The 25,191-nt window shown below is 35.8% G+C and overlaps 2 pseudogenes; one reads left to right on the forward strand and one right to left on the reverse strand.

The window, feature by feature from the left end:
- Window positions 1-687: 687 nt before the first annotated feature.
- LOC123001836 (40S ribosomal protein SA-like) lies at window positions 688-4,406 on the reverse strand (annotated as a pseudogene).
- Window positions 4,407-4,697: 291 nt separating this feature from the next.
- On the forward strand, window positions 4,698-21,978 carry LOC113265810 (RNA-binding motif protein, X chromosome-like; annotated as a pseudogene).
- Window positions 21,979-25,191: the final 3,213 nt, after the last annotated feature.

The following is a 25,191-nucleotide window of genomic DNA, read 5'->3' on the forward strand; positions in this document are numbered from 1 at the left end:
AGGGATAAACCAAGCATTAATTAGAAGATATAGTAAACTTTAGATAGGAAGAAGACAAAAGAGAGGTGGTAGAAAGAATAAGGAAAGCTGGTATTTTTTAATGTGCCTTGTTTATAGTTTTGACCTTAGAATTTTGTTCATATTTTATGTATTTGAAAGATAACATTAAATTTTAAAAAGTGAAGCAATCCCTAAAATAAAAACCAAATTGAAAATCACTAATGTTACTTTATATCAAATTGGTAACATAATGGCAAGGATATTTATCGCAATTAATTTAAAAATAGAATTTTGACTTGAATATACTCCTGAGTGGGACCAAAAATAAAGATCACTAAATCTTAAATTGCAGCTACTGGGCTTGTTATGAAGTTTAATGTTAGTATAATTTTAAAACTATTATAAGCATATAGACATACTCCACTACACACAAAATAGATTACAGCATATACATTATTATACTAATATCATTAGGGACCAAGATTTTCAGTATAAAAGACAAGATAAAGATATAAATCAAACAAATTAAATAAAATCCTATAATTGCCATTTAAACTTGGGAAATCAGTTTTATGAATTTGTAGTTTATTTACTTACTTTTTCAGAAACTTTTTTGCTGCCAGCTTTATATTCCATTTTCTATTTAAGAGCCCATGGAAGAACAATTTAAGACCACTCAGTGACTCTTCATTCAGCAGCATGAGCAGTGGGGGCTGCAGACCAGTCTTCAGTGGGGGTGGCGGGCTACATGCTCCAATCTTCAGTAGGGAACCACTGGCAGGCACAGAGGGCGCCTGCGTGCCTTCGGACGCGGCTGTGACCTCAAGTTTAGTAGCAGTAAATTCAGGCGCTAGAGAGGTCCTTCACCCTGAAATTCCTCTGGTTTCACAGCCTTTTTAGCGGCAGTATACTCTTCAATCTCTTCAGGATGTCTGTGGAAGTAGAGATCAGACAGGACCCACAGAGAATGCGCACGGGAAATGGTGCCGCACATGCGCAGAATCTCCGGGCCCAGAACCCACTGCGTCTGACCCACTGAACAGGTGCTTATTGTTGTTGCGTGAGGTGACGAAGTCCGCATAGCACAGAGGAGAATCTGTGTTACACAGACCGATGGTAGGCAAGTTAACTTAAGACGCCTCTGTAAGAGACTACTGGTCAGCCCTGGGATATAGTAACTTCTGGAAGTTGCAGCTCCCGGAAAGCTGCCTGGATCGTCTTACTGAAGTTTCCAGCAATGGAAGTGGCCCCACCGGCAACTACAACTTAAAGCACAGCCTGCTGGCCAGTATTCTTACATCAGCTGGATTTTCAGTGGCAACAGTGGCACGAATTGCCAAAAGAAGTTTCTCCCTGGTTCTCTTCAGATTTATGATGTAGATGCCATCACTTTTCCTTTTGTAGATGGCCTGTTTCATTTGGAAGTCAAGATTGGTGACACCTAAGTGGGTTCCTGCTGCAAGAAATTTAAGGACATCCTCCGTCTTCATTTTCAGGACGCCACGAGGTCCGGACACAGTGAACGGTTCTGTTTCTGACAGGAACCTAGGACAATGCTGTATGGACTCCTCTCTGAGTAGCAGGAAAAGGTAAAAAAAAATTTTTCTTTTTAAAATAAATTAAATGCATATCTCTTAGGTTTCAAAATGCTCAAAAAACTGTGGTAGCCCAGGAGAAAATGCAAACGTACCAACCAGATATAATTTCCAAATATTATTTTACACTGAAAGGAACTCCCAGGGGTCCTTGAAGATATATCTGATTCTAAGCTGTGATAAAAAATATTCAAGGTGAGGGGCGCCTGGGTGGCACAGCGGTTAAGCATCTGCCAGTCTAAGTAACATTTCTAAAAATGGTTATCTGATTATTCACTGCCTAAGTCCCTTCAAAGACTTACTTTTGCCGTTTGGATAATATCTGACTTCTAAAAATAGATGATATTCACTCTGTAAGGCCATCACTTCCACTATGCAACCTTTACCCTCTGTCTGGCTAAGTCCTATTCATTCTCTATTTCTTAACCTAAATGTGGCATTCAGAGGAAGACTATCACTAAGACAGGTCTGTACCATTGCAATAGGCTCCCATAAAACTCTAGTTTCTCTGGGTGGCTCGGTGGCTCAGGTGTTGGGGGGTCTGCCTTTGGCTCAGGTCCTGATCCCAGGGTCCTGGGGTCGGGCCGCATCAGGCTCCTTACTCAGCAAGAGGCCGGCCTGCTTCTCCCTCTCCCACTCCCTCTGCTTGTGTTCCCTCTTTCACTGTCTCTCGCGTTAAACAAATAAAATCTTTAAAAAATAAAATAATCATTTTTTTTAAATTCTAGTTTCTCCTACTATGTATAACATTCATCAAGCTACATTATAATCATTTATTTAACTGGATGTTTTCTCAACTGTTTTTGTAACTTAGGGGAGAAGAGATGTAAGTATCTTGTTTATTATTGTATCCCTAGACCTTGAAGAATGTTTGATACAGAGTACATAATATTTTAAATGAATGATTAATAAAGTAGCTAATTATGTATTTGCATATCATATTTGCTCAAGGATTATTGAGACCTACAAAATAGTAAATGCTGTGCTTCATAACAGCACACAAAAAGATATCACTAATTATTTGCTAAAAATAACTACATATGAGGGTTTTTTGTTTTGTTTTGTTTTGTTTTTTTAAAGATTTTATTTATTTATTCGACAGAGATAGAGACAGCCAGCAAAGAGGGAACACAAGCAGGGGGAGTGGGAGAGGAAGAAGCAGGCTCATAGCGGAAGAGCCTGATGTGGGGCTCGATCCCATAACGCCGGGATCACGCCCTGAGCCGAAGGCAGATGCCTAACCGCTGTGCCACCCAGGCGCCCCACATATGAGTTTTTTTAACTTAAAATCTAAATTGGTGGATATGTCACAAGACATAACAGCACACACTTTAACATTTTACTTTAAAAATAATTACTTCACTCTCTGATAAACTAGAACTTATTTCATTTCTGCAATATGAAAATAAAATGAACTTATATTTCTATATATTTTATTTCACTACCTATCAATAAGATGACTAAAAAGAATAAATACATTAGAGAACATTTCTTTCTCTTACTGTAACCAATGGTGAAAGACAATGCAGTGACGCTAAAACGGAAGTCAATGAGGCATAAGAATTATAAAAGAAAAAGGGCACATTTAAAACTTTAGGGAAGGATTAATAATTTAAGTGTGCATGTTACTGATAAACTAAACTTCACATCAAATAAAAATATTTAATAGTATGAAACTAGAAATATTGTGAACTTGTGGCCTTTTTAAAAGTAGTAACTTTTCTAGTTCTAGCTTGAATTTGACCCACCATTAATCTCATCCTATCTACCAGACTTACTTGTGTGCAAAAATCTGATCCACAGCCCTCAATGCCCAGAATTTACTTTCTAAAACTTCTCTTCCTTTGTAAAAAAGAACTAGCACTTCTTAGATAATAGCTGATCTTTTGACCTGGAACATATTACGACTGCCCCCAAATGAGGAAAATTTCAAAGATAGTTGGGATAGTGCAAGGATTATATGAACTCAGTTAAAAAAAGATCCTCATTGTCTATGTTTTGATGATATGTGCACAACAGAAACAGTACTACTATAATTATTTTGAACAAGGTGAGTCTGTAAATAAAAGCATAACTCTTTAGTTATAATCATAAAAAGAAAATTTAATATGAGTTTAACAAGAAAGTTATAATACAATGAAAGGTGATTTAGTAATTTTAACTTAATTTAATAGATAATTTTAATGATATAGGAGTGTAATGTACATAATATTCTTTTTCTGTTAAGTAATTATCTTTTTATGAAGAGTAAATTTGTACCTTTCTCAATATTTGTTATGCAAGCCAAATTGTTTAGGAAAATTAAGATCCTATAGAAACAAACTGAATATAGCTGGTGGTCTCCCACCATAGTTAGGAAGAAAGAAATTTCAAATGGTTTTTGAAAGATGAAGAATGGACAAAATATCATATTTCTCATCAACTAGGACATGAAATCTCCTAATGACAAACTAAATAGACGATGATAAAGCTTACCTGTTTCCAATACTGACAACAGACTAGATCAATATACAGTGTTTAACAGGCACCAGGCTATAGAGCATTGGATAAGTGAGAATGAAAAAACAGATTACTTTGGGAAAGCTGACCAGAGTATAAGATTTCAAAACTTAAGAGAAAGACTTCAGTCTGATATAATTACTGAAGCTTTATTATTAAAATAATGGGACCAGGAACTCCAATTTCAATTATCTTAAGGGGACAACTATATCCCATGCCCCACTCAAGAATTAATTTGTTGATATCCAGAACCTACAACTTTGGTTTTCTTGACATTTGGATTGTTTCCAATCTAAATACCAGGGTGACCATAGCTGTAAACTTCCCAAATCTGCTTGGTGAGACAGAATTTCTCTGTTTCGTTAGAATAGCTTCCTAAAAGTGAAAACCCTCCATCCGAAGTGTGTATGAATTTAAGTATTTGAATAAAGTTTGCCAAAATTTCATTCAGAGAGTCTGTAATATATACACCATAAACAGTAGTGCATAACAGTGATTTCCCACAGTTGCCTTCCCAAGTGCCTATTCTCTTCTTTATTCACAGAAAGCACATTTCATTCCAGATGGCAATGTGTTCAACCCTAAACTACGTTTCCCAGTGACATGCACCCAAAAGTGAGCAACAAGTTGAAGCATAAATCAGGTAAGTCTTCTGGATTTTCTACATTCTTCCTCCTTTTCCTGCTTGGAATAAGGACACATAAAGTAGGGATATAGCAAGAGTCTTGGAGCCAAAGGAGAACCTGAGAATCAAAATTACTTTCTAAGGATGATGATAACCTTGGAAGTACCAATTAAGTCCTGGATTGCTACACATGTAACTTATTTTAGATGAAAAAGGAATAAACCTCTATCTTATTAAGCCATTTATTATATATGTTCTCTTAGGAATCCTTTTTAAAAATTACATTTACAAAAATATTTATTCTTAGTTTAATTTTAATTTCTTTCAGAGCTTAGTATCAGTTCATCTTTACCAGGCTTGTATATTTGTGAGCTCTTTTCTCTGTCTTATCCAGTTTCAAAGTTTTTAATAAATCCCACATATGATGACTCACAGACTTGTATTTCTGAGAACTCTCCTCAGAAATCCAGACCCAACTGCTTTCTTGAAATCTGAGATTCTCATTTAAATGTCTCAAAGGGCACTTACACTTAGAATTTCCCCACCCTGTACATGTAACTTTCTCCCCAACACTGAACCCACCTCTTCTACTATGTTATATTTTAGTGAAAAGATATTAATGTCTAATCAATTGCACACATCAAAAACCTAGTTTTCAGTCTTGTGTATCTTTAAGATGTGTTCTTTCTCTGTCTTCATCACCACCACTCTAATTCATCGTCTCTGGAGGTATGCAAATAAAATGGTGTCATAGATGGTTTCCCTATATCCAAATTGTCCCCTTTTAATCTATTCCTAAATACTTCAACCAATGTGAACTTTTAAAAATATAAATTTGAACACGTACCTCATACACAGACAAAACACACATACACACACTTACCGTAAATCAGTCAATGGTTTCTCATGATTTTAAGACAAAGACCAAAAATGTTAATATGGCCTGTAAGGCCATGCATGTTTTGGTCCCTACTACTTCCCATGCATCATGTGGCACTATGATCCTCTTTTCTCCTCTATAGCCACAGTGGCTTCTTTCAGTTCCATAGCCATGTCATGGTTACTTTCTTCCCAGGATCTTTGAAAATATTTTCCCCTTCATCCCAATGACTCTGATTACTATTACTCATTCTTTAGTTCTCAATACAATGAAAACTTCCTCCAGGATCCTTTTTGATTCCCTCTCTGGGTCATATCTCCTGGTTTTCTCTCTAGCAAAGTGTAAGTACAAGTATCACCTTGTAGTACTATGTGAAATTTTTATCCTTAGTGCCTAATATAGTGTCTACTGTAATAATGGTACTACACATAACTATCATTAAATATTTGATGACTAAATTAATAATCTATATTTGTGCTGGCTAGAATATATCTTCACATGTTTCTTATAAGAGAACATGGGTGGTTCACTTTCTCTGCTCTATGCACATAACATAACTGACAAACCATCTGGCATATTAAGTATTTTTTACTTTCTTTCTCTTTCAAAGTACTGTGGATTTTACTCTGCTCTCTTCTGCATTTATTATTGCAGAAGTTTCAAAGGTCATTTTTCTTATTCCTTGGAGTAAGACTGATTTTCTGCCTCCTTGATTTTAGAATTATTAATTTTTTTCTTGAAATGTTTTACAAATTCACTAGGATAAGATGAGGTATTTTTCTTGGTAAGCACTTTGTCTTATAAGTCAAACCTTTCTTCAGTTGTATAATGTTTTCTTAAATTATATCTTATATTGATTTTCTTTCATTACCCTTTGGTTTTGATTTCCTCCTTGGGAAGATAAATTTTCTCATTCTATCTTCCCCATGTCTTATCCTGTAGTTTGTGATTGTCTTCCTCTTTTTTTGTTATTCTGTGTTCAGGGAAAGTGTCCTAGGTTTGTTCTCCACAGGATGGATCAGTTTCTCCAACACCATCACTATGGTTTTCAAGAATGAATTTTAGCCTGCAGTATTAAATCTTTGCCATGTTGCCTAGTCTCACTGAACTCTTCTTTCTTCCTGACTTTGAAATCAACTCAATTTTGATCGTGGTTTCTTGTGTTTTCATATAGCTTTCAATGCTCTTACTGAGAACATATTACAGTATCAGTTTCTTAAAACTAATTTCTACTCATGTGGTACATCTTTCTCCTAAAGATTCGGTTTTTGGTTTGTTTTGTGATTGTTGTTGCTTTTGTGACTTGTGACATCTATGAAATAGAAGATATAAAACTTTATCTGTTGTTACATCAGTTTCAGGTCTAAATCAGTATATTCTCCTTTCTTATAATCGCCGTGAGATTACTATTAGAATTATTTTCTTAATTTGTAAAACAAAGAGATAACCAATTAGCCCATTCAGCAGCTGGTGCAAAAGAGTTTTTATCGTTGCTGTTTTATAATTTTAACTTTAGTTTTTGTAATGTAATGCTGTTTGTAATATTTAAGTTTTCCAGTCTAAAGAAGGATATCTTGGTTTCACTGCCTGGTATGCCCATGAAGTAGAGATCTGTTTCTGGATATTCTTAGAAATTCTTTTTTTCTTCCATTTGCAGAGATGGTAAATAATTACATTCTCCAAAGGGCACCGTTCCTATAGTTCCCTCAACTCAGAATGGAACTGATTATAAAATGAGAGGCATGAATGGGGCAGATTGGGGAGGACAGACAATACAGTTCTCTCTTTTTTAATCAATTTAACACATAGATGAATGGAAGTTTTTATGGTCCCTCCTTATCTCTGTTGTCTACTACATTCTGCCTCATGAGCTCACATATGCTTATTAAATAATACTTCTTTGAGCCTCGCGGATTAAAGATTCTTAGTTTCCAATGCTGTTAAAAGTTTGAAACTTTTTGGAAGATTTAATGCATATTCCAGTGGATGGAGAGCAAAGTAGTGGTCATTATCTGCCATTATAACTTGAAAATCCCTACTTAATATCTGCAGTGTTCTTAAGGAGAATTATTATAGATTCTAAAGACTAACTGACAAAAACTCTTTTGGTACGCAAATAAATGTCATGTTTAGACCACTTATCAGTATTTGAGTTTTTGTCCTTTTTTGTACTTTCAACTAAACTTTAAACTCCAGTAATATTTTTATGTTTATATTTACAGTTCAAAATAGCAATTAGAATGTTAACATGTACTGTAGATGACAAAATATATATTCATAGGCAATATCAGATCTTTTGTTTCATTTAATCAACTGTACACTGATTAGTTAGCATTTGTGGGAAAATGAGTATGTTTGATCAATGTAAACTGATGGTGAAGTAATACAACCTAACAACTTATTTTTGTGCCGGTAATTTTTTATTTGAACTCACTACATAGAAGGCAAAACCACTCAGAAATTAGAATGTAATTTATATATATATTTAATGATTTTTCTACACTAACTACCTTTGATTATATTTTTCTCAATAGAAAATGTTGTACTTCTCTTACCAATGTAACAGTTTTGTGAGAATTATTTAATTATTCAAAATTCATAATTGTTCACTGATACGAAGTAGAAAGAAGTATTTCTTACAAACGTATTTTATTTTCTGAAGGGTTTTGATAGAATAGGTATGTGAATAATATTTTAGTAATCATTTCAGAGTTTTTAAAAATAGATTTTTCATGGGTTAGATGTGTAACTGATATTTATTTTTAATTTATACTTTGTCTGATTAACAACAGAATTTGAAAGGACCTATAAAAATATACAAGAAAAGTACCAAAATGGAAAGAAAAAACTTTATAAATTATTGGATTTAAAAGGAGGTAATATATAATAATGACAGGGGTAACAGTTTCTGTCATTTATTAAACATTAAGCCTTGGTAAAGCAAAATAAAAACATAAACTCTAAGGTAAATCTAACATAAAAGTAATAAGATTCAGAACATATGAATCTTATTATGTAATAAAAGGGAACGTAAAATGAGAGATACTTGGACCTGTTTAAAAATTTCTTATACTGGGGCTCCTGGGTGGCTCAGTTAAACATCACACTCTTGATTTCAGCTCAGGTCATGAGCTCAGGGTTGTGAGATTGGGCCCCATGTGGGCTCTGTTCTGGGCATGGAGCCTGCTTAAGATTCTCTTTCTCCCTCTCCCTTTGCCCCTCCCATACCCCCCATCTCTCCCTCTCCAAGGGAAAAAAAAATTCTTATATTGTCATAGTGTTAAATGGACTTAAATAAGTCCCATCCATTCATTCACTCATCTACTTCATTCAATTTATTTAATATATGTGTATTGAGCAGTTACTATGTACCAGGCACATTTATTAACTGATAGGTTATAGCAGGAAAACAGAACACAGACAAAAATCTCTGACATCATGAAGTTTACACTTTAGTAAGGAAAAGAGAAAACTAACAAATAAAAAAGTAAGATATATGTTATATGTTGATAATTGTTGGTCAGTTTAAGGACTACAGGCTGTGAGTGTTCAAATTAAGATAGCAGAAAACTTCATTCTCACCCAGATGAAGTGACAAAATACTTTATCACCTCCAAATAATTTTGCCTGTAGACAAGGTCAGCTTTTTTTCTTTCAACCATTAGTTCACATTTGCATTAGTTCCCATGTCTTAGCAAATGGTTGATGAAGACCCCAGAGTTCCATCTTATGGAATACAGTATACATACTTTACACAGGAAAGTTTTTAAGTGCAAGTGTATTTAGTGATTCACCTTGGCCAGAGGAAAATTTCAGTATTGCTCCTGTGGGGGTAGAAAATTCTGATTTTTGGGTGCCTGGGTGGCTCAGTCATTAAGCGTCTGCCTTTGGCTCAGGTCATGATCCCGGGGTCGTGGGATCAAGCATCAGGCAGACCTGCTTCTCCCTCTCCCTCTGCCTGCTGCTCCCCCTACTTGTGCTCTCTCTCTCTGTCAAAGAAATAAGTAAAATCTTTAAAAAATAAATTCTGATTTCTGTGCAACACCATTTCTCAGTGGTCTGTGGGGTTTGAGTCAGCTACTAAATATACATTGAAATGACTAAACAAATTGCTGCATTGGCTTCATTAATATTCACAGTATGCCCTTTGGAAAATATCTACCAAAAACAATTTTGGTTTTGGCAGATTTACTATTATTCTGTCATTTCTGAAAGTAATTGGAAAATAGGATCAGTTATTTCTAGAGACAATTTCTGGTTCATGACATTAAGTCTATTTAATCTACGTTCAGAATGCCTGTCATCCTCTTTGCTATTACAGGATACACATCTAATTAATTTAAACTCTGTATCAGAAAATTTAAATATAACTCAAGGTAAAAGGAGACTAAATTTTGGCCTTATTTTCTTCTCTGTGGTATTGAAGCCTTATGAGAATACCCATATGAACTCTTATATTTATATTAAAATGTAAGCTTCTGTAATCATGAATACCTTATATGGGTCAACTTATGACTTTAAAGAAGTTAAAAATGACTTATACAAATATAAAATAAACATTTTATTCAACTCATTAACTAATGAAGAAAACCACTCAGACGGTAAAACTGGCTCCAAGAGCATTTCATAAAAAGGGGTTTATATAGTCTAACAACCATCTAAAATATTTTAAAGTAGGGATGCCAGGTTAGATACAAAACTCATTATTGTCCTATGGGGCAATCAAACCATAACCATCAGGATAATCTTTTCTATCAGAGAGAAACTTACATTTTGGCAAGTAACTTAATAGTGTCTCAGTTCTAATCAAATAGTAAATAGCAAACTCAAACACAGGTACATTCCCCTAGAAAATTATATAATCCTAGGTTGAGTTTATTAAACAATGTCACAATAACATTGAAAAGATGTGCCGCCCACCTTTTCTGTCTTTTTTCTAGTTTTAATAATTTTTTTAAAAAATCTCCATGTCTTAGTTCAGGCCAGTTTAACAAATAAAAGACTGGGTAGCTTAAACATTTATTTCTCACAGTTCTGAAGGTTGGGAAGACCGAAATCAAGGTGTCGGCATGACTGGGTTCTCATGAGGACCCTTTCCTAGTTTGCAGTTGGCCATCTTCTTGCTGTGTCTTCATGTGGCAGAAAGAGAGAGATTATCTCCCTCATGTTTCTGCTTATAAAGACTCTAATTCCATTTATAAATGATCCACCTTCATGATCTAATTGCATTCTGAAAGTCTCCTCTCCAAATACCATCATATTGGAATTAGGGTTTCAACATTTGAATTTTGGGAGGACAAAAACTATTCAGTCCATAGCATTCCCTGTTTGGGCCATAAATAATCTCCAAATATTGATCAGGAAAAAAAGGCTGGCCTCATTATAGTTTAGACTGTTTATTTTCACAAATGCAATAAGAGATGTTAAATAACCCCATAAGCTTTCTTGATAATGTAGTACTTAACAGACACTAAAGTAAAACTATTAACTTTTGTTTGTAAATTTTGTTAAAGAGCTCAAGATTGAACCATTTAAAGGATTTTGTAAAGTTTAGGCTAGGAAGTCAAGGCCAGGAAAATCTCTCTCCTAGATTTTACTGTTGTATCCATAGAATTAGTAAATTCCTCTTAAGGTCCCCAAAATATGCTCTGGTTCCTGGCCTGCCAGGATGTGACTTTATCACTTGTAAGGCTGAAGCTCTATAAGCTAGGCACCAGGCCAGTTTCCTATGAACGTTTTGTAGGCATCAGAGCCTTTGTTCTTTAATGGCGAGCTTGCTGTACTTGATTAAAAGTGATTCATTTCCAAATATAACACCACACTACATCTTTGGTTGCACAATCAACTTTTCCAATTTGAGGTAAAATGGAGACAGATTCTTATGATAATAACTATTACCACAAAAATAAGAAAACTCTAAAAATATTTGTTTCTGAATTATGAGACTTCATTGAAAATTAGATTACATTTTAATATGCTTCATTTCTATTTATAAAAGGATAAAAAACTCTAAATTGAGTGTAAGGGATCTAGAAGGAAGAAAAAGTGATTCCTTGTGTATTCATCAGTAAATAGAATATTAAAACAACATTAACAATATTCCAAATAACCACTAATAAAATTTTCTCATCAGTTTATTCAGTCCTATGTAATTAATTCTTTTTTTTTTTTAATGATTTTTTATTATATTATGTTAGTCACCATACAGTACATCCCCGGTTTCCGATGTAAGGCTCGATGATTCATTAGTTGCATATAACACCCAGTGCACCATGCAATACGTGCCCTCCTTACTACCCATCACCAGTCTATCCCATTCCCCCACCCCCCTCCCCTCTGAGGCCCTCAGTTTGTTTCTCATAGTCCATAGTCTCTCATGTTTCATTCCCCCTTCTGATTACCCCCCCTTTCTTTATCCCTTTCTTCTCCTACCGATCTTCCTACTTCTTATGTTCCATAGATGAGAGAAATCATATGATAGTTGTCTTTCTCTGCTTGACTTATTTCACTTAGCATTATCTCCTCCAGTGCCGTCCATGTTGCAGCAAATGTTGAGAACTCGTTCTTTCTGATAGCTGAGTAATATTCCATTGTATATATGGACCACAACTTCTTAATCCAGTCATCTGTTGAAGGGCATCTCGGCTCCTTCCACGATTTAGCTATTGTGGACATTGCTGCTATGAACATTGGAGTGCATATGGCCCTTCTCTTCACTACGTCTGTATCTTTGGGGTAAACACCCAGTAGTACAATGGCTGGATCATAGGGTAGCTCAATTTTTAACTTTTTAAGGGACCTCCACACTGTTTTCCAGAGTGGCTGTACCAACTTGCATTCCCACCAACAATGTAGGAGGTATCCCCTTTCTCCACATCCTCTCCAACAATTGTTGTTTCTTGCCTTGTCTATTTTTGCCATTCTAACTGGCGTAAGGTGGAATCTCAGTGTGGTTTTGATTTGAATTTCCCAGATGGCTAGTGATTTTGAACATTTTTTCATGTGTCTGTTAGCCGTTTGTATGTCTTCATTGGAAAAGTGTCTGTTCATATCTTCTGCCCATTTTTTTATTTGTTTATTTGTTTCTCGTGTATTGAGTTTGAGAAGTTCTTTGTAGATCTTGGATACCACCAGTCCTTTATCTGTAGTGTCATTTGCAAATATATTCTCCCATTCTGTGGGCTGCCTCTTAGTTTTTCTGACTGTTTCCTCTATGTAGTTAATTCTTGTTCCCTTGGACCTTGGATCAACAGTCTGCCTCCATGAAGTCATCTTCTTGTGGAATATTCTTAGGAAGCTTAATTCAGCCCTCTAGTACTGTTGGAAAGTTTTCTAAGTGGTATAAGCTTGACAGTCTTCAGTCAAGAGTCTTTTCTTTCATATATATATAGTTAAGGTATTTGGTAGAGTCCTTTCCTTTAGTCACAGAAACTGACCTTCTCTGTTGAATACAGGAGTTCTAACCTTTGAGTCTTCAAGTAAAAATCAGAGGAAAATAAAATTCACCTACAGATGAGAATAAATGGCTATTGTTAATTTAGTATAGTAATCAAGAGTATCAAAATAACAATATTTTAAATAATGAGCACATTGACATATACACAAAGCCTTGCTGTGAAGTGTAAAATTTCTTAAATTTTTTTACTAAAATAATTTTATGTGCAAAAATAACTTAGGTAAGGATGAGCTTCTTTATTTTTTTAGTATTCTTTTTATTCATCTTAAAATAGTATTGAGCTAATTAATAAATGTGGAGCAGACCAAATAACCTTAATTTTTATAGTATCTTTATTCTTGTTGTTAATAAGGAGAAAGAAGAGATCTTTGTGATTTTTTAGGGCCTGCTGGGAAATTTCAAAGATACTTTCATGTGTAAAGATATCTTAATTTTTTAATTAAGGGTCTGATCTTGGGAAGACAAAATCAAAACAGTTATCAAAGGAGACTTAGGTACTTGATTAAGATAGGAATAATGGGCACCTGAGAAACAATATTTGCTTATCTATTTAATCCAAGTGGCAATACAATGTTTTAAAATAAACTAGAAGCAGGTGACTGTGGTTGTAAGAGTTTTAGCTCTTTAAAAATGAGGACCCTTTGTTCTTTTAGCTTTTAACAATCTATAAATAGAGGTTAGCAAATCATGGCCCATAGGCTAGTCATGAGTTCATGGGTACAGTTCACAGACTAAGAATAGTTTTTGTATTTTCAAGTATTTGAAAAAATTTAAAATAGGGATAACATTCTGTGAGATATGAAAATTCAGTGCTCATAAATATTATTGAATACAACTACATCTAATTCTTTATACCATTGGGGAGGAAAAAATTTTCTCTACCTTTTAAGATTCTTTTCGTTGGTGTAAGAACTAAATTGACATAAGATAGATTGAAAGAAGAAACTCTAATTTAATTCTGTACATATGTGAGCTGTAGAAGAATATAAGGCCCATGGGCTATCAGACAATTGAGACTTATGCACCACCCAGAACTAAGGAGAAGGGGGTAGAAGTCTGGGGATTCAAAAGGAAGCAAGATAATTCAAAGGAAAATGAAAAAGAGTAGATGTTTAGTAAACAAATGTTTGCTGGGCTGTACAGAAACAATAGGACACAGAGAGGAATTTTATCAAACATCCTTTGCTATGTTTCTTCCTGTCTACAACACCTAATTCATATACCATCATTATCTATTGTGGTAGCTCTCTCTTGGAGCAGGTCCTCTCTCTAAATTCTTTTAGGCAGTTAGTGGAGAGGCAAAAAAGAAAAACTTATTGAGTCCTCTGTTTCTTAAAAATAATCAGTCTAAGGGGTGCCTGGGTAACTCAGTTGGTTAAGCATCTGACTCTTGATTTCAGCACAGGTCATGATCTCAGGGTTGTGAGATTGAGCCCTGCATCATGTTCTTTGCTGGGCATGGAGCCTGCTTAAGATTCTTTCTCTCCCTCTCTATAAATAAATAAATAAACAAACAAACAATCTAAAATAATCCACATGCCAAAGAGATACATTTTAGGGTGGCAAATTTCCCCCTCCACATATTGTCAATGGCTGCTTTTCCAGTATAGTGACAGAGTAGTTGTGACATTATAGTCCTTAAAGTTCTCAAAGCCTAAAATATTTCAGTGATGGCCATCACAGAAAAAAAATTTGCTGACTACTGTTCTAGAACTCGATAAAATCAACACAAACCACTGAAAATTTTTTGAATGAGATACTGCTCTCTGCGCAGATTGCACAAAGAGTAACCTTTTTATTCCTCCTTGTTAAGGCTTAAAACTTTAAGATCAATTGTCATTTTAACAAAGAGAAAACCAACTAAAAGATTCACAACTCCTTCTTTATAAATTATCTTGTGAATAAGCTCATCAACACTGAACAAAATTTGTCAAAATGTTAATACATTTCAACTCTTTTTTTTCTGTCCCATTATTTGCAGTTATATAAACCAAGACTAAATTTACTTACTGCAAAAATTCCACAACTTACTCTATGTATGCAGGATTTATCTTTTGAAACAGACACCTTATTTTACAAACTTATTTCTTTCTTTCCTTTTTTTTTTTTTTTGATAAAATACATCCCATTACCTTGCACACACATCTGTGCTTTTCTGCAATTGTTAATTTAATGGAGTCTCAGTTACCCACAGTAGCCATATCTTTTAACCAACTCAACTTCTTTTTCACAAAGTAAACATCTATCATGCAAAATAATCAACAGATGAGCAAAACTCATGAATACATATAAGAATCTTAGAAAATTATGTACAGACGTCCATACTACTTTGTACATAATTACTATTGTATAAGAATTTTGTCAGAATTATGAATATAGTTTTAAATTTTTCATAATCCTAACCAGTATATAGAAATAAATTTGCTATCTGATCAAAAAGCCAATATAAAAAGTTTGTGAATTTCAGAATTATTAGTCTCTTCATGAAAAGACAAACTTAAATGTAATAAAAAATAAAATTTATTAATTGCATTATATTTAACACTTATAAAAATTTGAGAAAAGTCATAAAATTGTTTTAAAACCAGTTGAATTTGTATAGAGATTCACTTTGAAAATGTGAACTTGGGTTCTTACATAAACATGCTCATGGTTTCTGTAAGGAAAATGTTTTTCTCTTGAAAGACTAGCATATTTAGGGATGCCTGGGTGGCTCAGTTGGTTAAGTGTCTGCCTTCTGCTCATGTCATGATCTCGGGGTCCTGGGATTAAGTCCCGCATCGGACTCCCTGCTTAGCAGTGAGCCTGCTTCTCCCTCTGCTTCTCCCCCCTGCTTGTGCTCCCTCCCTCTCTCTTTCTGACAAATAAATAAAATCTTAAAAAAAAAAAAAGAAGACTAGCATATTTAAAGTTTCAGCTTCTTTATTTCCTATAAAACCTTTAGAAATACTATGATATAGAAACACATTTATAAATCTCTATAAACCCATTAAAATAAAGTTCCATTAATTTTGGAGAATGTATAACCTAATTCATTAATACCTTCTGGAGATAGGAAAATATTTCAGATTACAAGAGGCTCTTCTCAATTAGACACCCCAGCAATAAGAGAGCTTACAGCTTCATTTCTCTACTTCAGCCATGAGTCTAAAATAAATGTAGAAACATAAAAATGTACCTCTTCAGATATCAAAAGATTATTTTTGGTGCTATGCTAAGTTGCAACAGGGTGACTTTTGTGATGGTGAGACTAAGAAAGCAATTGTCAAACTTTCTTTTATAACTTTTATGGAGTGAGACAAGCAGATGGTAAAGAGATACCCACCACTGGGTCCTGCAGGACTGGGAGCTGAGGAGCCAAAACCTTGCCTGTATTCCAAGAAGAATAAGAGATAACATCCTTTGGGAAACCCCCTTACATTGGACTGAAAGAGAGCAAAATATACCACCCCAAAATATGCCTCTTTGGCATATTGATTATGTTAAGCTTGTTATTTTTAAGAAACAGCAGACACAGGTAAAGATCTGAAAACTGAATAGAACTTATTCTTTTGTAAGAAATATTTATGTTTATAAGGGAAATCTCCATTTGTAAGGGTTAATCCCTCTCTCTCTGTATCAGGAAGAGAAGGTTGACTAAATCTCTAGAAACTCTGATCAGTACAGAAGGCAGTGACTTAAATCTGCATAACAGCCTTACTCCTGTTTACTGTCCTTTTCCTGGTAGCCTCTCACAACTGACTTCCCACCCACAACATCCTTTGTCTTTAGCTCGAGATGAGATTTAAGGTGGTGTCTTGGTTGGGGGCACCTGGGGGGCTCAGTAGATTAAGCATCTGCCTTCAGCTCAGGTCATGATCCCAGGGTCCTGGGATTGAGCCGCACATGCTTCTCCTTCTGCCCCTCCCCTTGCTTGTGCTCTCACTCTCTTTCTCTCTCTCAAATAAATAAATAAAATCTTAAAAAAAAAAAAAAGTTGGTGGCTTGGGCCATTTAGAGGAGTTACTCAGTTTTTCTGGGTCTCTACCATGTATACATGAAGTATACATGTTATTAAACTTTTGTTTGTTTTTCTCCCATTAGTTTTGTTTTTTTTTATTACAGGAGGGTCTCAGCCAAGAACCTAGAAGGGTAGAGGGAAAATTTTTTCCTTCCCCAGAGGACGTTGAAAGTTCACTCAGAGGCAACACCAATAATCTTTCCCATTGGTTTCCATTTTTATTCATCAGTGCTTTCCTGTTTGCTTTGAGAGGTTACGTCTAACTTCCTTCTGGTATGCTAGTTCCACAAAAGCCATAGTAAGTGCATCTGAGTTGGAGAATCACAATGGACCTCTCTACAGGAAAAAATTGTAGAGCTGAAAGAGAAGATAGTGCTCACACATACTTGTTTAAATGCACTACTGAGGATTCTGAAAAAGAAATGACTCTTGATCACTCCCAGACCGATTCAGAATCAAGACTTTATTACCAAGTTCAGCCTTTATTGTGATACTAAAAGACAGGTGCAGCTAGATTATTTCTCAAGAATGACTGGCTTCAAGAATGGGGGAGGGGTGCCTTGGGTGGCTTAGTCAGTTAAGCCTTGGACCCTTGATTTCAGCTCAGGTCATGATCTCACGATTGTGAGATTGAGCCCCGCACCAGGCTCTGTGCTCATGGAGCCTACTTAAGATTCTCTCTATCCCTCTCCCCCATCCTGCTCACACAAACACGCCCACATGCATGCACGCTTTCTTTCAAAAAAAAAAATGGCGGGGAACATGCAGTTTATTAAACTTACCTTTAGATTTACTTTATGAGTCATTTATAAAGCTATTCCTTAAACCTAAGAAACTAAGGAATCTTTTGTTTAGGTTTCATAGCTAGTTTGTCTTAGGAAATTACTTTAGCTTCTTACCAATTTCATAGTATTTATTATTAAAAAATCCTGTATTACAAATTTAAAGATTATGAGACAATATTTCATTTGTACTTTGATCCAAAGATTTATGGTTGGTCTGAAAATAGAATTGAACTTCAGATTGACTACTATTAACTCTGCGCAGAGCAATTGTTATATAAATAAACCATTTTTTTCTTAAGCAAAATATAGATACATGCATATTCTACAGGTAATATCCAATAAGTTGACTGAATGGTAATTATCTCTCTTTCCAGTAGTAAATAACTAAAGGTTACAGGATAATAATGAAATAGATGATAAAGCATATCAAACATATCCACTGAAATGCTGTTTTCTCATATTATGTTTTATGTATTTTGCTGATTCCTTCTTATTTAGATTATGTAGTCTTTTTAAAAGATTTTTGTTTATTTATTTGACAGAGAGAGAGAGAGAGAACACAAGCAGGGGGGAGTAGTAGAGGGAGAGAGAGAAGCAGGCTCTCTGCTGAGCAGGGAGCCCAATGCAGGGCTCCATCCCAGGACCCTGGCATCATGACCTGAGCCAAAGGCAGACGCTTAATTGACTGTGCCATGCAGGCACCCCTAGCTTATGTACTTTTATTTACTATATTTTTACCGTCGTATTTGGCAATGTATCAGAAATGTCATAGACATTATTTTAAGCTCACCTAGGTAAAAAAAAGAAAAAAAAAGCATGAGTCACATGGAATATGTCTTGGCTAAGAAAATAAAATATTGAGTAAATGCTTTTGTTTTCCTTAAAAAAAATTAATGATATTTATGTTCCTACTTTTGGGACAATTAAACCAATGAAAATTAGGAATTAAATTTAAATGGAATAAGCTAATGAAGAGCAAATTTTATGGCTATGCAAGGTGCCTAAGAAAAAAATCCAGCAAAACTTGTGTGAAACATGTATGAGGAATATTATGAAAATTTACTGAAAGACCTAAACAAATAGAAATAATGTATAGGAAGATTCAGTGTCAAATATTCAGTTGTCCGAAATGCAATTCAAACAAATATCTCAATTGCCTTTCATGGATCCTAAGATCTTGAGCTTGTGGTAATTGAAAATAAACTGTGTGGGAAATGGCAAAAGAAATAGCCAAGCCATTCTTAAAAGAGAAAACAAAAGTTGGAGGGGGCACATACTCTGCTAGAAAATGAGATAATACCAATCAGTAATCATTTAAAAGTGCTATACTAACATAGGGACAAACAAGTGGAGATGGATGCAACTATTTAATAATGTTCGGATTTTATAAATTTGAGGGTGTTGGTGGTGTCACAGGTGTTTATTTTATTATTAGGTTTTGTAATATATATATTACATATATTTTTCTTTATGGTATATTATTTATCTGTGGTACACATTACCTCAAATATCAGCTGGGCAGAAATTCAAGAGCAGCTTAGTAGGGTGAATCTGGCTTAGAGTCTCTCATGATGTTCAGATGTTAGCCAAGGCTGCCAACATCTTAAGAATTGATTAGAGCTATAGAATCTGCTTCTCTGGTGCCTCACTCACATCCCTAGTGCTGGCTTTTGGAAGGAGGACTCAGTTCTTCCCTACTTTCCCTATCCATTGGCTGCTTCAGTTTTTTACTATGTGTCAGCTGGCTTCTCCCAGAAGAAGTGATCCAAGAAAAACCAAGGTGGAAACAGTAATGCCTTTTATGACCTAGCTTTGGAAGTCACACACCATCAGACACCTATTCAGTATGGGAGGAAACTACACAAGGGCATAAATATCTAAAATGTGGAGTACTTGGCACCATCTTGGGTGTTGGTTATTACAGTACATTTCATATATTACATTTTAAAATAAAGAAAAATATCTTTCCTGAGCAACATAAAAAAGACCGACTAATCTCCCCAATTATGCTCTGAACACCTGAAAGAATGCAACTTGTATGATTATTTATAAAGCCATAATCTCACCCACAAGAAAAAATTTCACAGGGCTTATGTGTAGTATTTACTCACTGACTTTTATAAAATAAATTTACCTAAAAGTATTAGGTGCCTTGATAAAATAAGAAAAGCCTGATATCTTTACATGGCCATATGCTGGCATAATATGACAGATCATTTTCATTTCCAGTATTTTGTTTGAGGTTTGATCATATTTTTTTTCTGCATAAAAATCAATCATTTTTGAAGAATATTTTGGTCATTCCATCTATAATCTACATCTATACATTACAGTACATATGAGAAAATTATAGTATGACATTAAATTATCTTTGTATCTAGATTCAAATAAATTTAACTTTTAAGAAATATTGCAATTAAAATATGTTTAGTTATTGTGTATCAAGAGGATATGTTCAACTTCTTTCTATATTTATTTCAAAAACAGTAAAATTAATGTTATTTCTCCTTTGAAATATGGATGTAAGTATTGAGTTAGCAAAGTCAATGAAATTTTGCATACCCACATGTATCCTGTTGATCAGATAAGCTATAGTAAAACTACGAAGTTCAGTATTGTATTTGGAGCCAAAGTGTTTTTGTTTTCTCCTGTGTTATAACAGAACTTTTCTATATTGTTATAGGAGAATTTTCATCTTTTACTTGGAAATTTATAACAGTAGTACACAAGTCAAGTCAACACACTTAACATTTGCTTATTAAAAGCAATGTCATAAAGTCAAATAGATAGTCAATTAATTTATTGAATTAAAATTTGATATCAGGTTCACTCTTGTTGTACAGTAGCAATAGCGGCTTCCATTCTCAGAACCAGCAGCTCTCCCTCATGCTGAGTTGCTACAAAGCCCCTGCCAGTAAGCTCATAAGAACTTGAAACCATCATCACCCCTCCTACTCTCGTCAGGGGATGTAAATAGTTGAAGCAGATTGCCCAGGAAACTCTTCATTGGTGACCTCAATACAAAATACAAAAACAAATGAGGAAAGCCCTTGAAGCCGTGTTTGGCAAATATGGACGAATAGTGGAAGTTCTATTGATGAAAGATTATGAAACACAAATCAAGAGGATTTCCTTTTGTCACTTTTGAAAGCCCAGCAGATGCTAAGGATACAGCCAAAGTTGTGAACGGAAAGTCCGTAGATGGAAAAGCCATCAAGACAGAACAAGCCACTGAACCATCATTTGAAAGTGGTAGATATGGACCACCTCCGCCTCCAAGAAGCAGAGGCCCTCTAAGAGGTCTTAGAGGTGGAAGAGGAGGAAATGGAGGAACCAGGGGACCTCCCTCATGCAAAGGGCACATGGATGATGGTGGCTATTCCATGAATTTTAACATAAATTCTTCCAACGGACCACTTCCAATAAAAAAGCGACCACCATCAGTAGTTGCTGTCTTCCTCCTGAAAATCTGCCCCTTCAGGACCAGTTCACAGCAGCAATGGAATGGAAGGAAGAGCTCCTGTGCGACATGGAAGAGATAGTTATGGAGGCAAACCTTAAAAGGAATCCCTGCCCTCTCGTAGAGATGTTTATTTGTCCCCAATAGATGATGGGTATTCTACTAAAGACAGTTATTCAAGCAGAGATTACCCAAGTTCTTGTGATACAAGAGATTAAGCTCCACCACTAAGAGATTATACTTATCATGATTATGGTCATTCTGGTTCACATGATGATTACCCATCAAGCAGCTATAGTGATAGAGGTGGCTATGGTCCTGATCCTAACTATTCAGATCATCAAAGTGGAGGTTCCTACAGAGGAACATATGAGAGTTACGGTAACTCACATAGTGCTCCACCTACATGAGGGCCCCTGCCATCTTGTGGTGGAAGCAGCCTCTGTAATGATTACAGCAGCTCATATGATGGATATGGTGGAAGTCAAGACAGTGGAAGTGATCTCTACTCAAGTGGTCGTGATCTGGTTGGCAGACAAGAAAGAGGGCTTCCCCCTTCTATGAAAAAGGAGGTACCCTCCTCCATGTGATTCCTACAACACTTCAAGCCACAAAGTACGTAGAGGTGGAGGCTGTGGAGGAAGCTGATCTGATAGAGAGGGACACAGAAGCAGATAGTAAAAACAAACAAAACTTTGGACCAAAATCCCCGTTCAAAGAAACAAACAAAAAAGTGGAACCTTTTCTGTCAGAACCACCCAAGGACTACTAAAAGGAAAAATTGTGTTACCTTTTCAAAATTCCCTATTACGTACCCGTACTATAATTTTTATGTTCTTGTGAGGGAAAAAAGTAAAACCTGTTTAACCCTACTTAACTTTATGACATTGCTTTCAACAAGTAAATGTTAAATGTGGTAAGACTTGACTTGTGTACTAGTGTTGTAATTTTCCAAGTAAAAGTGTCCCAAAAGGCCACTTCTTATATCCGATTTTTCCCAGTAAATGATGCAAACAATTCTGAGACCTTCCACAAACATCTAGCCATCTAAAATGGAGAGGTAAATCCTTCTGCCTATACAAACAAGGTAGCTATTAAAGGTAGTAGGGGTAGGATTTCGGAGTGTCTTCAAACTGAAATCTCAATGTTCTCAGAAATCAGCTGCTTATGTAAGGAAAGTGCTATTTGCCCAGTAAATCCAATAAAGCAAATGGATAATGATGGCTGTACGTTGCCTTTCTGACATTTCCTTGGAATCTAGAGGAAACTCCCCTTTCCCCTCCCCCCCAGTAAGGCCATTTAACTGTGTGTTAAGCAACTATAGAATACTAAATAAAAAGTTTGGCCAAAACCAAAAAATAAAAAATTTGATATGATTTCAATCTTCTTAAATTTATTAAGACTTGTTTTGTGACTTATCATATGATCTATCCTTGAGAATATTCCATATGCACTTGAGAAGAATGTGTATTCTGCTGCTGTTGTGTGGAATGTTCTATATTATATCTGTTAGTTTTCTTTAAAGTATAGTTCGAGTCCAATGTTTCCTTATTGATTTTCTGTCTGGATGATCTATCCATTGCTGAAAGTGGGGTATTGAAGTCCCCAACTAGTATTATTATTTTGTTGTCTATTTCTTCATATCTGTTAGTATTTGCTTAATATATTTTGGTGCTCCTATGTAGAGTGCATATAAATTTACAATTGTTTTATCCTCTTGATGAATCGACCTCTTTATCATTATGTAATGACCTTCTTTGTTTCTTGTTACCGTTTTTAGCTTAAAGTCTATTTTGACTGATGTAAAATCTCTTTGGTTTCTGTTCTCTTATAATATCTTTTTCCATTCCTTTTCTTCAAACCTATGTGTGTCCTTAAAGCTGAAATAAGTTTCTGGTAGACAATTTTGTTATAATGTGTCTTGAAGAGGATCTTAAGCAGATTTTTTTGTTGTTGACTATGAGCCTCATGAACTTAGATATCCAAATCTCTCCCCACATTTTGAAGTTCTCAGCCATTATTCATTTAGATAATCTTTTTTCCCTCTTTTCCCTCTCTTCTTCTTCTGGAACTCTAATAATTTGCAAATTGGTATTGTTGATGGTATCCCACAGATCTTTTATCTTTGTTCTACTCTGAATGGATAATTTCAAAATTCCTTGTAACTCACAGGTTCCTTCTTCTGCTTTATTCATCATGATCCTGATGGTCTGTGTTGCATTTTTCATTTATTTCATTGTATTCTTCAGCTCCAGAATTTCTGTGTGGTTCTTTATTTAATTTTTATCTCTTTGCTTGACTTCTCTTTTTTGTGTATTGTTTTCCTGGTTTCCTTGCATTGTCTTTCTGTGTTTTCTTAAAGCTCATTGAGTTTTCTTAAAATAGCTACTTTTGATACCAAACGTGTATTTTCAGCTCCCCGCTTTGCCAGCTCCCCACCCCCAATTTCCTCTGGGCAGGTACAAAGGACCCTTTAAGTGTTTCTAGAGTTTGGAGAGAGGAATGGGAGACATAAAGCCTGTCCTGTCTGAATTCCAGGCTGGAGAGAGTAGGTTCAATGGACTCCTGGGCTCACCTCCTGTCAGAACTGGCCAAGCCCAGGCCTGGGGACCTGGGGGTTGGTGATTTGGGGGATGGTGCTACGCCTGTCTCCACTGTTTGTTGTACTTCCCCCAGAATGGATCCTTTTTTTCTAAGAGTCCTAGAGAATGGAGAATCATTCCTCTAAATATATATTTTTAAAGGTGAAAAAAAACCCAACTATTTTGGATTCTTTTTCAAGCAAATTACAATTCTTCGAGTCTTTGGGTTCAGTTACTAGAATTTATTATGATCTTAGGTGGTGTCATATTACCTTGATTTTTCATAATCCTTGAAGTTTTGTGTTACTCTTTCCATTTGAAGTAGCTGTCACCTCCCCAAGTTTTACTATCTGCCTTTGGGAGCGAGATAACTTCTGTCAGCCCTTCTAGAGATTCTGGGGCTATCTCAGACTTTCTGTGGGCACACCCGCTCCATGCTTTTTCCTCCCTCTTGTGGCAGAATGCTTTTTCAGGGTCCTGCAAAGTACCAGGACAAGTGCTGACAGCCTCTCTTGTTTTCTCAAAGGTGGAGCTAAAGCTCACATTTATGGTCTCTCCCTGGCCTGCTTTTGGGGCCAGCTTTCAGCTTTTCTATCTGCCAAAGCTTGTTCTCAGCACCGCCATGGGGAGCTTGCACTGAGAGCCAGTCACAGTGTGGGGTAGTATGTGCATGAGGTACACAGTGCACTGGGGGTTCCCTATGGGCCAGCTATGTTTTGGGGGATCTGCAAGTGAGGCATTCCTACCTGTCCATGGATGGGCTCCTTGATGAAATCTGTGATGCATTTAGTAGGATCTGTGTACCTTAGATGCTTTCTGAGAGCCCTATTTGTAGCTCTCACAGCCTCTTTCCACCCTCCAGTCACGTGGCTTACAATTTAGTACTCTGGATGGAGTGAGAGAGAAATGAGCTCCTTTGGCAGTATCCTGCACCAGCGGGGAAGCCAGGTGCTCATGCACACACTCTCCTTTTCCTCTGCAGGAGAAATCACGGGCTAAGAGATCTTTCTTGGCCATAAGCTGTGCTGCCTTGGGGTAGGGGTGATGCAGATAAAGTCAAGCCATTTCTCTTACCCTCTCCAGTGTGTCCAAACTTGTATGTTTTTGCTCCAGCAATGTGCTGGGACTTCTCTTCTGGAAACCTGAATTTCTGAAAAGGTTCTCTTGTCCATAGGTGATTGTCTAAGAGTGTTTTCCAGGGACTCCTAGACTCTGGCTGAGAGGGGCTGGTGCCAGTTCCTGAGTCACTGCAGGTTCCACAGCTGTGACTGAGATCTGTCTGCCCATTACCCAACACACAGGTAGGCAG

The sequence above is a fragment of the Ursus arctos genome, chromosome X (genome assembly GCF_023065955.2).
Source record: "Ursus arctos isolate Adak ecotype North America chromosome X, UrsArc2.0, whole genome shotgun sequence".
NCBI classification, from domain to species: domain Eukaryota; kingdom Metazoa; phylum Chordata; class Mammalia; order Carnivora; family Ursidae; genus Ursus; species Ursus arctos.